Source organism: Lampris incognitus, chromosome 3 (genome assembly GCF_029633865.1).
Source record: "Lampris incognitus isolate fLamInc1 chromosome 3, fLamInc1.hap2, whole genome shotgun sequence".
Lineage (NCBI taxonomy): Eukaryota > Metazoa > Chordata > Actinopteri > Lampriformes > Lampridae > Lampris > Lampris incognitus.
Window position 1 is genome coordinate 33,856,796 of NC_079213.1, and position 13,453 is coordinate 33,870,248.

The 13,453-nt window shown below is 49.8% G+C and overlaps 1 pseudogene; it reads right to left on the reverse strand.

The window, feature by feature from the left end:
* Nucleotides 1-1,128: 1,128 nt before the first annotated feature.
* On the reverse strand, nucleotides 1,129-12,922 carry LOC130109731 (zinc finger BED domain-containing protein 4-like; annotated as a pseudogene).
* Nucleotides 12,923-13,453: the final 531 nt, after the last annotated feature.

Sequence of the window (13,453 nt, forward strand, 5' to 3'; positions counted from 1 at the left end):
GGGGAGCTTAGTCTAGATGTTCTTTTCCGTTTTCTTCTGCCCCCTCTTCTTCATCCACTTCTTTATGGATGCCAGGAAACTTAGCGACCTTTGTTTTTCAGCCCTCAGGGTCTGAGGAGCTTCCTTCTTCTCTATCTCCTCATGCTTCTTGCGCTCCTCACTCAGCCTCTGTTGCAGCAGAAGAAGACCTGGTCAGCCTCCTTCTTTGTCTTGGGGAGACTGGCCTTATCCACCTGCTGCTGACTCAAGGCAGCCTCTTTCCTGCCCTTCTGAGAAGCCAAGCGCACTCTCTGCAGCTCTGCATGCCTGAGGGCTTCCTGCTGGAGGACCTCTTTGTCCTGCTGCAGTCTCTTTTCCTCTTGGAGGAGTCTCTCCTTCTCCTCCGCCCACGGGTTGTGGTTCAGAGTCAGCAGATGTTCCGCCTCACTCTGGCCCTTCCTGGCATCTAAGATTCGGGCTTTGTTCTTCATCACCTGTACTCTCAGGTCAGTGATGGTTGCCTTACCCTTCAAAGATACCGGCTTGTTTATGGTGTACTCTTTACTAGAGATAGACCGATATGGTTTTTTCAGGGCCGATACCGATACCGATTATTAGTAGTCAAGGAGGCCGATAACCGATATTTGGAGCCGATATTAATTTGCAGTAAAAGGGAAAATATTGGCGTCAAAATTTTGAATAATACAAACTCCAACACTTCACTTCGTTTAAATGCCTTTAAGCATATGTTTATTAAACAGCTTTTCAGATTTGCAACATGTTAAAGGTTTTTTTAAATCTTGGACAATAGACATCTTTGTTTTAAAATTCTAACAAAAAGGGCAGGGAGCTCCCAGGCTCAGCAGCATGTCTTATAAAGTTAAATGAAAACTTAAACAAATAAATAGCTCCCTAAAGTTGTCTACAGTTAATAAAGTTGACCAAAATTTCAATATAACTAAAATATTAATCTTTCACTTATCTTTGTTTTAAGTTCAAACAAAAACAAAAAGTGCAGGGAGTTCCCAGGGTCAGCAGAATCTCTTATAAAGTTAACTGAAAATTTAAATAAATAGTTCCCTGAAGTTTTATAAAGTAAATAAAACAGATTTAAATAAAATTTGCACAGAAATGTGAGTCTAAAATCAATTAGTAGTCCCAATTGAGCAGCACCAGATTGTGGTGCAAAAAGCAGAGTTGTTCAGCGTGCTCTCCAGTGAGACGGCTTCTTTTGCTCTCATAAATTGCAGAGACTTCACTGAAGACGCGCTCACTTGGGACTGATGAGGGTGGTGCACAAAGAAACTTTCTTGCTTGTTTCGCAAGTAGCTTGAAGCGCTCATCATTCTGTCTCCACCACTGGAGTGGGTCCCCTTTACGCCTGTCGATCACTGGCTCCTTGAGGTACAGATGTAGCTCATCCTCAACGCAGCTACTGGCCAGCAGGTCACCAGTGTGATGTGCCAGCAGAGAACTGAACATCTCATCAACACGGCTGCGGAAGGATGTGTGTTCTCTCCGTTGCCTTTTGTGGGTGTTTCCGTCATTCTCGTGTGTCCCATATGCAGCTGCCTGCTCCTCCATACTGGCTCCTTCTGTGGCAGCCTGCTTCTCCATATTGGCTCCTTCTGTGGCAGCATGCTCCTCTCGAGTGGTCTGTTGTGTGGCAGCGTCCTCTTCCTCTTTCAACCATCCTTTGGCCTTGCTCAATGTCGTGGCAGATGAGAATGCATGACTCTTATAACAAGGATCTAAGAGACAGGCCAGCACCACAGTTTTTGTGTCTTCTACTTTTGAGAAACGCTTGTCGAGGCTCTCCCTCATGGCTTGCCTGAGCGTTCTGATGCCTTTTGTGGCGGGCCCCTCATCATCTTGAAGAAGCATCTTCAGCACAGTCAGGCATGGAATGATGCAGGATGCTGATGAGTTGCTGTGGCTCACCTGAAGTGTCACTTCCTCTATTGGGAGAAGAGTTTCAATTGAATTGGACACAAGGTCCCACTGGTGAGCATTAGGACCTGCAAATCCTCCATGTTCACCACAGTAGATGGTAAGCGCACGCTTTTGCTCCAGCATTCTTTGCAGCATGTGGAGCGTTGAGTTCCACCTCGTTGGAACAGCCTGGATTATGTTGTGCTCTGGCAGGCCAAGTTCCCTCTGAATGACTCGCAAACGCTGTTTGGCCAGAATGGAGTGGTGGAAATGTGTGGCACACTTCTTAAGCATTGCAATGACATCTGTGACGGCTCTTTGATTTGCCAGACCGTCATTCACCACAAGTTGCAAGGTGTGCGCCGTGCAGCTGAGCTCTGAGAGTTCAGCTAGCCTCATTCCCTTCACAATATTGGCTCCGCTGTCTCAAAGCACTAGTGCTACACAGTCTTTGCTTATCTTCCAGTCCTCAAGCATATTGAGGAATGTCTCTTTCAGGTATTCCCCAGTGTGGGACCCATGCATCGCTCTTGTATTTAAGATGACCTGCTTTCTTGTCCATTCAGTGTTGATGAAATGGCATGTCAGGCTCATGAGAGACTCTGTCACACCAGACCAGCAGTCTGTGGTGAAGGAGAGAAAGTAGCCAGCATTCTCTGGTTGAATCAGCGCTTTGATCTTGTCCACAATCTTGTGGTGAACTTCTTGCAGCTTCTCAGTTCGGTAATACTTGTCACTTTTCAGTGCATACCGTGGCTCTGCTGCAGCCATGAGGCGCTTAAAGCCAACATCAGACACCACCGAGAACTGTTGGTTGTCAGTGACTATCATCTCTAGGACTAGTTTGTCCGTTAATTTCGACCTGTCATCTGAGTTTGTCCATTTTCTTTGTTTCTGAAACATGTCCTCTATTGTTGGCTGAGATGAAGTTGCCTCATCCTGATGAGATTCAGATTCCCGTTTCTTCTGTGCTGTTTCATACAACTCAGGGTGATGAATCCTAAGATGGGACCACAGGTTTGAAGTATTTTTGTTTTTCCCAGTTGTTGCTCCCATGCTGACACCTTCATTGCATGTATTACAGACTGCCTTCCCTGGTGTTGGTTGAGTGTAATACTTTCATACTGCACTTTTAAACTGAAGTCTATCCATCTGCAATAAGGGTTTGAAAAAAAGAGAGTTAAAAGTGGGGCCACATGCTGACATATGCTCAACTCATCATGCTTCATTTATTACAGCATTTGGGAAGCCTGTAGTTGATTTTATTATGTAAATGTTACATTTTAACAACATGTGATAGCAGGGACCCTGTCATTCAAAACTAGGCTGCTACATTAATAATGATTAATGTAACTATATCTGAAAAAATAGTACAATAGCAATAGGAGAGACTATTCATCCCTGAACACCATGCAGTTCATGTAGGCTTTATGATGCAGTTACATTATGTCTTAAGTCTTAAACAGCAATATCCTGCTCCTCTCTACAAGAAACTATCAAAGACAGCTTCGGGACACACTTAATCTAACAATATGTCATTTTCTGCTGCTTGGGATCTCTCAATCAACACAGAAAAAGGTAAAGTAAAATAACTTGGTAGTTAAACAGCCATTATTGCCTTACAGTTTTCTCTCAGACAGACGGTGCTTTGCTTACTTTTATCACTATTTCCCTATCAATATTATCAGCAACCTTGTTTCAAGTGATTAAACCGTTAAAAACACTAAATAGCCTACAGCATATTCACTTTAATAATCAGTTCATCATAGGAACAGACAGCTGCCGCTAACCTATTTGGCCTCACAGTAACATTAGTAGTAGTGAATTGTAGAGTTTCTCATGTGGCTTCCACACAAACACACTATTCTCTACCATAACAGACATTCTCCCCATTCATAGTATTCCATGACGTCACTCAAAACGAACCGCGGCCAGTATAACAGCACATCGAGTGTGATATTACTTTTATACAATATTCTACAAGCGCCATTTATTAGTTAACAGTAATAAGCGACAACAGATAATGATTAGCTAGTTTATTTAATAATTTATTTGACTCCGCCAACACAAATACTGCTGCATAGCACGAATTTTGCACTGCTGGTGCATTTCTAACGTTAGCTTTTGAACGCTGGTATCTTCTTGCTGTTTCTGTCCCTGTTGGTTAGCTAGCTGGCTGGTTAACGTTAGCGCTAATGCTCCAGCTAGCATTCGCTAATTTACGGTAGCAGAGAGCGATCGTTATCTTAAATGCATTTGCTATGGCAATGGCTGTATGTTTACTAGCAGAGTGGCCAGTGTGCTCATTTAAGATAACGTAAGGATATCTCTCTGCTAACGAAAATTAGCGAACGCTAGTTGCAGCATTGGCGCTAAAGTTAACCAGCCAGCTAGCTAACTAGCCGGCTTATGGCTTGTTACCCTGCTATACTAACGTGACAATAACGTTAACGTTAGTTGTCAACACTGGCATTAATCCATTTGATCTGGCTAGATTCTAACCTCAATGAAGGTGCTCAGAACACACTCTGCTGCTTGGTGAAGGCAGGAAAATTCCCGGTTTATTCTGGCTAGCCTCCTGGCTTGGAGAAGGAGAAAGCGGACCGGTGGGCTAACGTTACGCTAAAAGCTAATCAGCCTTCACCTCAACGTGCTTCCCTGCAATAAAACTGGACTGAATTGAGTTCATTAGGTTTTTACTCTCTCTCTCACTCACACACACAGACTTCTACTATCACGGACTATTTCCATATCGATATTATCAGCAACGTTGTTTCAAGTGATTAACAGGCACGTCTGGAGGGACTGCGAGCGAGCAGAGCTGCCGCTTATGTTTATATAACGTTAATGGGCTCACAGTAATGTTACTAGTAGTTGTGAGTTGTAGAGGACTGGGATGTTTATTACAATTTCGGGAGAGTCTGCTGCCTTAACTTACCTTCGAAACATATATCTGCTCTCCGAGTCCGGAACTTCTCCAGATTCGGCAAAACTTTTTCTCTTCTCCCCTGTGTGTGAGCACTGTGCATGCACAGCTATCACTGCTGATTGGCTGTTACCCGTGCCGTGGCTCTGCGTGTAACCAATCAGATAGTGCTGTGGGTGGGACAATGCTGGAGAGACAGAGTAGTGACAGCAGACAGAGAGGCGCGCCTGCATCAGAGCCAAAATAACCCCGTTTTAAATTGATCTCTTATCGGCCGTTGGATTTTAAAAAAAGGCCGATGCCGATATGCGTCAAAATGCCAAATATCGGCGCCGATAATCGGCCCGTTCGATAATCGGTCTATCCCTACTCTTTACAAAAGATTTTTGTTGTAGCTCCTAATTTTCTCTGAGGAGGGCCGCCTCCTCTGCCTCACAAGCAACTTGTTTCAAGCTGGGGCATAATGAGTGGGCTGGCAGGCTACCTTCTTTTCAATGATATGCCCACCAAGTCAGCCCCCCCTCCCATTCATCCACTGGGGATCCTGTTGGGGATTTTGTTTGGGTGAGGTCCTCTTCCTCACCTGCACCGCTCTCCCTACAGCTGTTGAGGTGGTACTCTGTTTATTGGGAGGCCATTGTTCCATTGCTGGGGGGAACTGGCTTTTCTGGAGAGACGATAACTCCCCAAAGTTGATGTTTAGTAGTGTTCTCCTTTTTCGTCTTTCACTTTCTCAGGTGCACCTCCCTTTTCACAATTGTTGAGGTGGCACTCTCTTTGAGGGCAAGCCACTCCTCTCCACCCGGCATTAGGTGGACTGGCTTTTCTGGAGAGATGATAACTCCCCAAACTTGATGTTCAGTGGCGTTCTCTTTTTTCATCTCCCCCTTTCTCAGGTGTTCCTCCCTCTTCACAAATATTGAGGTGGTGCTGTCTTTGAGGGCAAGTCACTCCTCCTCTCCACCCAGCATTGGGTGGACTCGTTTTTATGGAGAGACGATGACTCTTCATTATTCGGTGGCGTTCTCCATATTCGTCTCTCCCATTCTGTGATCAAGGTGAAGTTCAGCCAGATGTGAACAATGGCAGTACAGATGCTGTGGTGTCTTCAGTGTCTAGCACTATGAAACCAAAAGGCTACTGGACAGAACGCAGTGTTGTTGCAGACAGATAAAACATGGACAGAGGGACCGGAAGGAAGAAAAAATTGTGCCGTGTTTGTTAGATGGAGGTAGCCAAAGGAGCTTCATTCATGAGAACCTGGTGAAAGCCCCTAAATAACTTGTTTATAAATAAGAAACTTCGAACCTTCATACATTCGGATCTACTGCTCCCATGACCACAAAACGCAACACTGTGAAGATAACACTAGAAAATATGTGAAACACGCAGCAGCAGATTGAAACAACTGCTGTTGTAACTCCTCAAGCGTGCTGTACTGGAATGAAAGTTCCTGGGGAGCATATTCAAGAAGAACTCAAAACGAAAGGGTTACAGCTTGCATATTTCCTAGAGGGTGTGGATGATCCAGAGTTGTTTGTGCTAATAGGAGCAGACTTTTACTGGTAAGTTATGTCAGGCCGCTTTGAGAGGTGAAATGAATCCCTGGTCGCTTTAGAAAGCACATCTGGATGGTTGTGCATGGACCAGAGTCTGTGTTTTGCATGCCAGAAACCAATGCATGCACATTAGTTTAGAGGAGGAAATTCAAATCTCAAAGGAGTTGCACGTTTTCTGAGAAATTGAGTCCCTAGGCATTGTTAATGCAAAAACTGAAAGCCCAGGAGACAGGGGCTCTTGAGAACTTTGAGCAGACAATAACCTTTAAAAATCGACGCTACCAAGTCAAGCTACCATGGCGATGAGACAAACCAGATCTACCTGACAACTTCAGCGTTGCCAAGAAAAGGTTTGAATTTTTAAAGAAAAGGCTATATCCTGCACATTTACATATTTGAAATAAATCATCATCATTCATTAGCAACAGAGTTAACAATAATTTTGCTTTGTTCAGTCCAGAAAAAACACCCTCGTATATAAAATAAATGATATAGAAATTAACTTTAACTCAGAAAAGAGTGTTGCCATGGGAGGATCGGAAGCAAAACGTTCCTTCATTCTTCTTGGCAGAACAAGCGCTAAACGTGGTGATCAAAGTAAGATATCTGGGTCGCATCATTAGGAGTGATTAATGTGATGACGATGTTGTGCAGCGCCAGTGTGTACGCACAGGCCAACATGCTGGCATGCAAATGTCACATGTGTACATATGACGTTAAACCTGCTCCTTTTATGGCCTACTCTACTCTATACCGCCCACTGGTGGTGCAGTTATAATTCCAGGCTCGGGAAGCCTGGAGTTAAACGTTTGTTTTGGTTTGAAAAATTTCATTTCTAACTAATTAGTGTCATAACTTCAGTTAAATTTGGCTCAATACATCAGTTGAGGGACTTAAAGAAAATAGTAGAGGCTCTCTGGGGCCCCTGTCACCCCTCTCTGAGGCCCCTCTCACCCCTTACAAAAGGTGCAAAATGGTTTAGTCCGCCCCTCACGAGCACCTCTCAATGCAGCTCATCTAGTCCTGTCGCAAGTGACTGCTGATACAAGCAGCAAGGAAAGCAAAATCTGGGTTCGAGAAACGAAAAGAAAATAAGGAAAGAGAGAGAGAAGGCAAAATGAGGGAAAACAACAGTTGAGTAACTTCTTCCAAAAGAAAGGTGAGCTAGGATATGTGTACTGGTCTCGGAGGATCTGAGCAATAACCCAACTATCCAGTCAGCTAAACTCTTCGGCACTCAATCATTTCAGGAGGCAGAGTGAAGTTTATGATGTTTACTTGCCAAAAGGTGAAACTGATATATACAAACACAATGTAACACCGCAGTTACAAAATTGAAGGTACTACAAAGTACGTACACAAAATGAACACATAAGACATATCAAAGTACAAATAAGAGTGCCTCAGTGCACGAAATAAGAGCTGTAGACTAGCCAAAATACAGATGGGTATAACGTAGCATACGACTAGCGAATGGGAACATGCTAACACATAGCAAGCTAGCACAAACCAACACGGCATAACATACTACAGACAAAACGAAAAATGAATGGGATAGACTTTGTAATGCTGTAGTAAATATTGGCCACATAAACTGAAATACTTACAAACATTGCGTGTATCAAGACGTAAGAAACAAGGATGGCGGATAACCTTTTGCGGCACACACAATGCACTGGTAAGACGGTAGTGTGGCAGGATGAGGAAAAACACAGGAGACGAAGGCGAGTTTGAACTTTATTCCTCAGCTCCAAAACCAAATTGAAACAGGAACAACCCTGCACCAGAGAGCCCGGGAACGTAAACCACGCCCCCAGCTCACAGTCCTGCTGGGTGAGAGGTATAGCCCCTAGTGTCCGCCACCCCGCCCCGAACACCCAGAAGGGACTCCTGGAAAGAAAGTCTCACTGGAGGCTTAAGCAGCCTGCCATAACGGCTGCGCCGTCCCTCAGCCGAAACAGTAGGTGAAACACAGTCCAATGCCGGCTGAGAAGCAGAATGCTGAACCCGTGAAGACACTGCCGGGGTCCTGGAAGGAGGGCGACCCCGACGGGGAACCTGGGCCGGAAACACAACTTCGTCTGCCACCCTGTGCGCCGGTTTAAGCCTATCAAGCGTGACACGCTCCCTACGCCCACCCATATCCAGCACAAAACACTTAGCACCCGTCTCAGGAACCCGAAATGGGCCATCGTATGGGGGTTGGAGGGGCGAGCGGTGAGCACCATGCCGTACAAAAACAAAACGAGCCGACATGAGCTCCGCAGGCACGAACGACCGCGGAAAACAGTGGTGAACGGGGCCTGGAACCCGAGTGCTGTCGGACAAAAAAGGATAAACGGCCGGACGGGATCGAGGAGCCGAACGCAACCCGAGCATAACCCAAGGTAAACGGTCCACCCAGTTACCATCCGAGAGCGCAGCGCGCAGTGTTGCCTTGAGCGACCGGTGAAAACGTTCACACAAGCCGTTAGCCTGAGGGTGGTACGCGGTAGTGCGGTGTACCTGCACACCCAAGGATCGCGCAAGTGCCGACCAGAGCTCTGACACGAATTGGGGGCCCCTGTCTGAGGTGATATCTGACGGAGTGTCGAAACGGGCGACCCAGGAGGAAAGAAACGCGCGTGCAACGTCCGAGGATGTTGTGGAGGACAGAGGGACAGCCTCTGGCCACCTGGTGGTCCGATCTACCATTGTGAGCAGGTACGTAAAACCCTGTGAAGAAGGTAGAGGGCCCACCAGGTCCACACGCACGTGGTCGAAACGTCTGGCCGGGATCGGAAACGGTTCGAGGGGCGACTAGGTGTGCTGGTGGACCTTAGCGCGCTGGCACGCCACACATGCAGCCGCCCACCCCTTGACGTCCTTGCGGAGGACAGGCCAGACGAGCTTGGAACCGACCAACTTCACCGACGCCCAAACTCCAGGGTGCGAGAGGGAGTGAATCGATTCGAAAACTCGACGGCGCCAGGCCACTGGAACAACGGGGCGGGGACGGCCGGTGGAGACATCGCAGAGGAGGGCAGGACTGCCTTCCTGCATCACAGCATCCTCTAGCTTGAGGCCGGTACGCGTTGACCTAAGGGCAAGGACGTCCGGGTCGCTGGGCTGGTCAGCAGCCATAGCGGAGAAATCCACACCGAGGTGCGCAGGACACACAAGCACACGCGACAGACAATCAGCAACAGGGATGGACTTCCCGGCCACATGTTGAATGTCCGTTGTGAACTCATAGATGGCCAGCAGGTGGCGTTGCTGACGAGCAGACCACCGCTCAGTCACCTTGGACATGGTGAAAGTCAGCGGTTTATGATCCACATAAGCCGTGAAGGAGCGACCCTCCAGCAGGAAGTGGAAATGCCGGGTTGCAAGGTGCAGTGCCAGCAACTCCCGGTCAAAAACGCTGTACTTGCGCTCGCTATCTCGCAGTTTGCGGCTAAAAAATGCGAGTGGCTGCCACGCATTCGCCACACGCCGTTCAACCACAGCCCCCACGGCTATGTCAGACGCGTCGGTTGTTAAAGCTATGGACGCCGTGGGTGTGGGATGGGCGAGGAGGGCAGCGTTGGCCAGGGCGCACTTAGCTCCGTCAAAGGCCTGGACCCGTTCGGGAGTCCAGTCGACAGGGCCGTTAGCCTTCTTAAGCCGCAGGGCTTCGTAAAGTGGCTGAAGGAGGTGGGCAGCGCGAGGGAGGAAACGGTATAGAAATTCACCATGCCCAAGAATTCCTGCAATGCCTTAACAGAGACTGGGCGGGGAAATTCCTCCACCGCTTGCACCTTAGAAGGCAACGGTACCGCGCCTTGCGGCGAAATGCGGTGACCCAAGAAGTCAATCACCAGCAGTCCAACCTGACACTTGGCCGGGTTGACTATCAGGCCGTGTTCGTCCAGACGACGGAAAACCTGTTTCAGGTGCGCCATGTGCTCTTCAGCTGACGGACTGGCCACTAACATGTCGTCGAGATAAACGAACACGAAAGCAAGGTCACGCAACACCGAGTCCATCAGCCTCTGAAAGGTTTGCGCTGCCCCCTTCAAGCCAAAAGGCATGCGCATGAACTCAAAAAGCCCAAACGGGGTGATCCCTGCGGTCTTGGGCATGTCCTCTGCGCGCACGGGAGCCTGATGATAGCCGCGCACCAGGTCCACCTTAGAGAAAATAGTGGTACCTGCCAGGCGTATGGAAAAGTCCTGTATGTGTGGGATGGGATAGCGGTCATTGGCGGTGACGTTGTTCAGGCGGCGAAAGTCGCCACAAGGCCGCCACGACCCATCCGCCTTGGGCACCATGTGAAGCGGCGAGGCCCACGGGCCGTTGGAACGCCTCACTATACCCAGACGCTCCATGATGGCGAACTCCTCCTTAGCTGTAGCCCATTTTACCGCGTCGAGGCGCCGCGCGCGCGCAAAAACTGGCGGTCCCACAGTGGGAATGAAATGTTCTACCCCGTGTTTAGTAACCGCGGTGGAAAAGGCAGGCGTAGACACCGATGGAAAATCCGCCAGCAAACGCTGAAAAACATCCCCTAATGCTAAAAAGTTAGCGTGTGTTAACGGCCCGGCTCCCCCTGTCTCGCACAGAAAAGTGGCGAAAGACACAGCATCAATTAAACGACGGTTTGCAACATCAACAAGCAGACCATTAGCACACAGAAAATCCGCGCCGATAATAGGAACAGTAATGGAGGCGACTACAAAGTCCCACTCAAAATGGCGCCCGCGGAAACAAACAGTCACCAACCTTGTGCCAAACGTCGCAATGGACGAACCGTTAGCTACACTCAACTGTTGGCCGCCGCCTTCGGCTGACATGTCTGTGCTAGCTGGAGGGAGGAGGCTCTTTTGCGAGCCTGAGTCCACCAGAAACCGTCTTCCTGACATCGAGTCCTTAATGAAGAGCAGCTCACTACGTTCACCAGCGCCCACAGCTGCTACTGAGCGCTGGCCCTGGAGTTTCCCGGCGCCTCAAACGTGCACGGAGGGACGCAGCGCCTCGCCTTGCCGCCGAACCGCTGGTGGAAAAAACAGAGGCCGCTCCCGCGCCGTCTCCGGGCAATCACTCCAGCCACCACTGCCGGGTCCGCGTCCTCCGTCGCCGGCTGCAGAGGCTCCGATGCCACACTCTGCACAGAGAACCGTCTCGTAGCCAGCAGGACCCGATCGGCTTCCTCAGCCAAACCTCGGCAGTCACCAGCGGCCAAACACGGGGAGTTAGCCAAAGCCGCGCGCACATGAGACGGGAGCTGGCGCAGGAAAACGTGCGGGAAAAGGAACCCACCTTCGTCCGAGTCTAGCAGCGACAGCATATTGTCCATGAGATCCACAGCCGTCCCGTCGCCCAAACCGGGTAGGGAAAGGATCCTATCTGCCCTCTCTGCGGCAGATAGGCTGTACCTCCGGAGCAGAAGATGTTTGAGGGCGACGTATTTACCGTGTTGCGGAGGGGCGCGCAAAAGCTGCATGGCACGGCGTGTGGACTACTGGTCCAGCGCAGCGAAGACCAAATAGTATCTGGAGTCGTCCGCGGAGATTCCACGCAGGTGGAACAGCGCCTCAACATGCTGGAACCACGAAGCCGGGTCGCTCTGCCAGAACTCTGGGAGCTTCTCAGCCGCGGCGAGAACGGCCGGCTGTGAGAGTTGGGGCGGCGTGGCCGAAGTGGATTCACACTCTTCTTCTGCTCCAAAAATGTTCAATTCGGGGTCACCAATGTGGCAGGATGAGGAAAAACACAGGAGACGAAGGCAAGTTTGAACTTTATTCCTCAGCTCCAAAACCAAACTGAAACAGGAACAACCTTGCACCAGAGAGCCCGGGAACGTAAACCACGCCCCCAGCTCACAGCCCTGCTGGGTGAGAGGCATAGCCCCTAGTGTCCGCCACAGTATACCACTTCCTGATTACAATTTGCCGGTCGCGAAGGAAGTACTCCAAAATAAAAGTCTGTCGACAGAATAAGGGTTTTGTGGGAGTGCAGGAATGAGGAGACGGAGAGATCGAGTCGAGTCAATTCCGTTTACTCGCCACACAAAACAACACCGATACAGCTCAATCTCTCGTGGCAACCAGCTAACCGCTAGGCTGCTGCAAACATGGCTCCACCCCGGAAACTCTAAGCAGTGCTACGTCAGCACTCTGAATGTCCGCCTTAAAGGAGCAGCAGCCCCTGGTGAATCTACCCTCATTTGTGTATCACCACACAGGCCCCCCCAGAATTCACCATCACGAAAAAATGCAACACAAAAGTACTCAGCGAAACACAAACAGCCAACAGGTGAACAGTCCTCAGTGAAACAGTCAACGTCTTGGGGGGTGGACCAGGTGGCTAAAACGGCTGCGCTGAATGGGTATGGGGCGGGGGCAGGGGACAGAGCCGGAGCCCGGGCAGGGGCCCAGGCTGGGCCAGGGGCCTGAGAAGGGGGGCATCCACGCCGCGAGGGCAGGGCCTGTTCGACCGGCCCACCCAGGTCCAAATGGGCAGGCTTTAGACGGTCCACAGAGACCCGCTCCGGCTTGCCCCCCATGTCCACCACAAAGTTCTTAGGCCCTGCTTCCAGGACCCTTAAGGGCCCGTCATAGTGGGGCTGCAGGGGGGTACGGTGGCTGTCGTGGCGGATGAAGACGTACCTGGCCGACAGCAGATCCTTGGGGGCGGAGGACTGAGGGAGGCAGTGGTGAGATGTAGGGATTGGAGCGAAAGCGTTGGCACTGTCCCAGGCCACAGCCCGATGAGAAGCTGCAGACCAGGGGGCCACGGCGTCCGGGAGAAACTCACCCGGGACACGCAGTGGCTGGCTGTAAACCAGCTCGGCAGACGAGGACTGGAGGTCTTCCTTTGGGGCAGAGCGAAGGCCAAGCATAACCCACGGGAGGCGATCGACCCAGTTGCTGTCTGTGAGGCTGGCACGAAGAGCGGCCTTCATAGACCGATGAAACCACCCACAAAGTCCGTTGCCCTGTGGGTTGTACGCTGTGGTGTGGTGGACCTTCACCCCCAGCCCCTCCGCGACTGCAGTCCAGAGCTCCGACGTGAACTGCGGGCCCGGTGAGGTCAG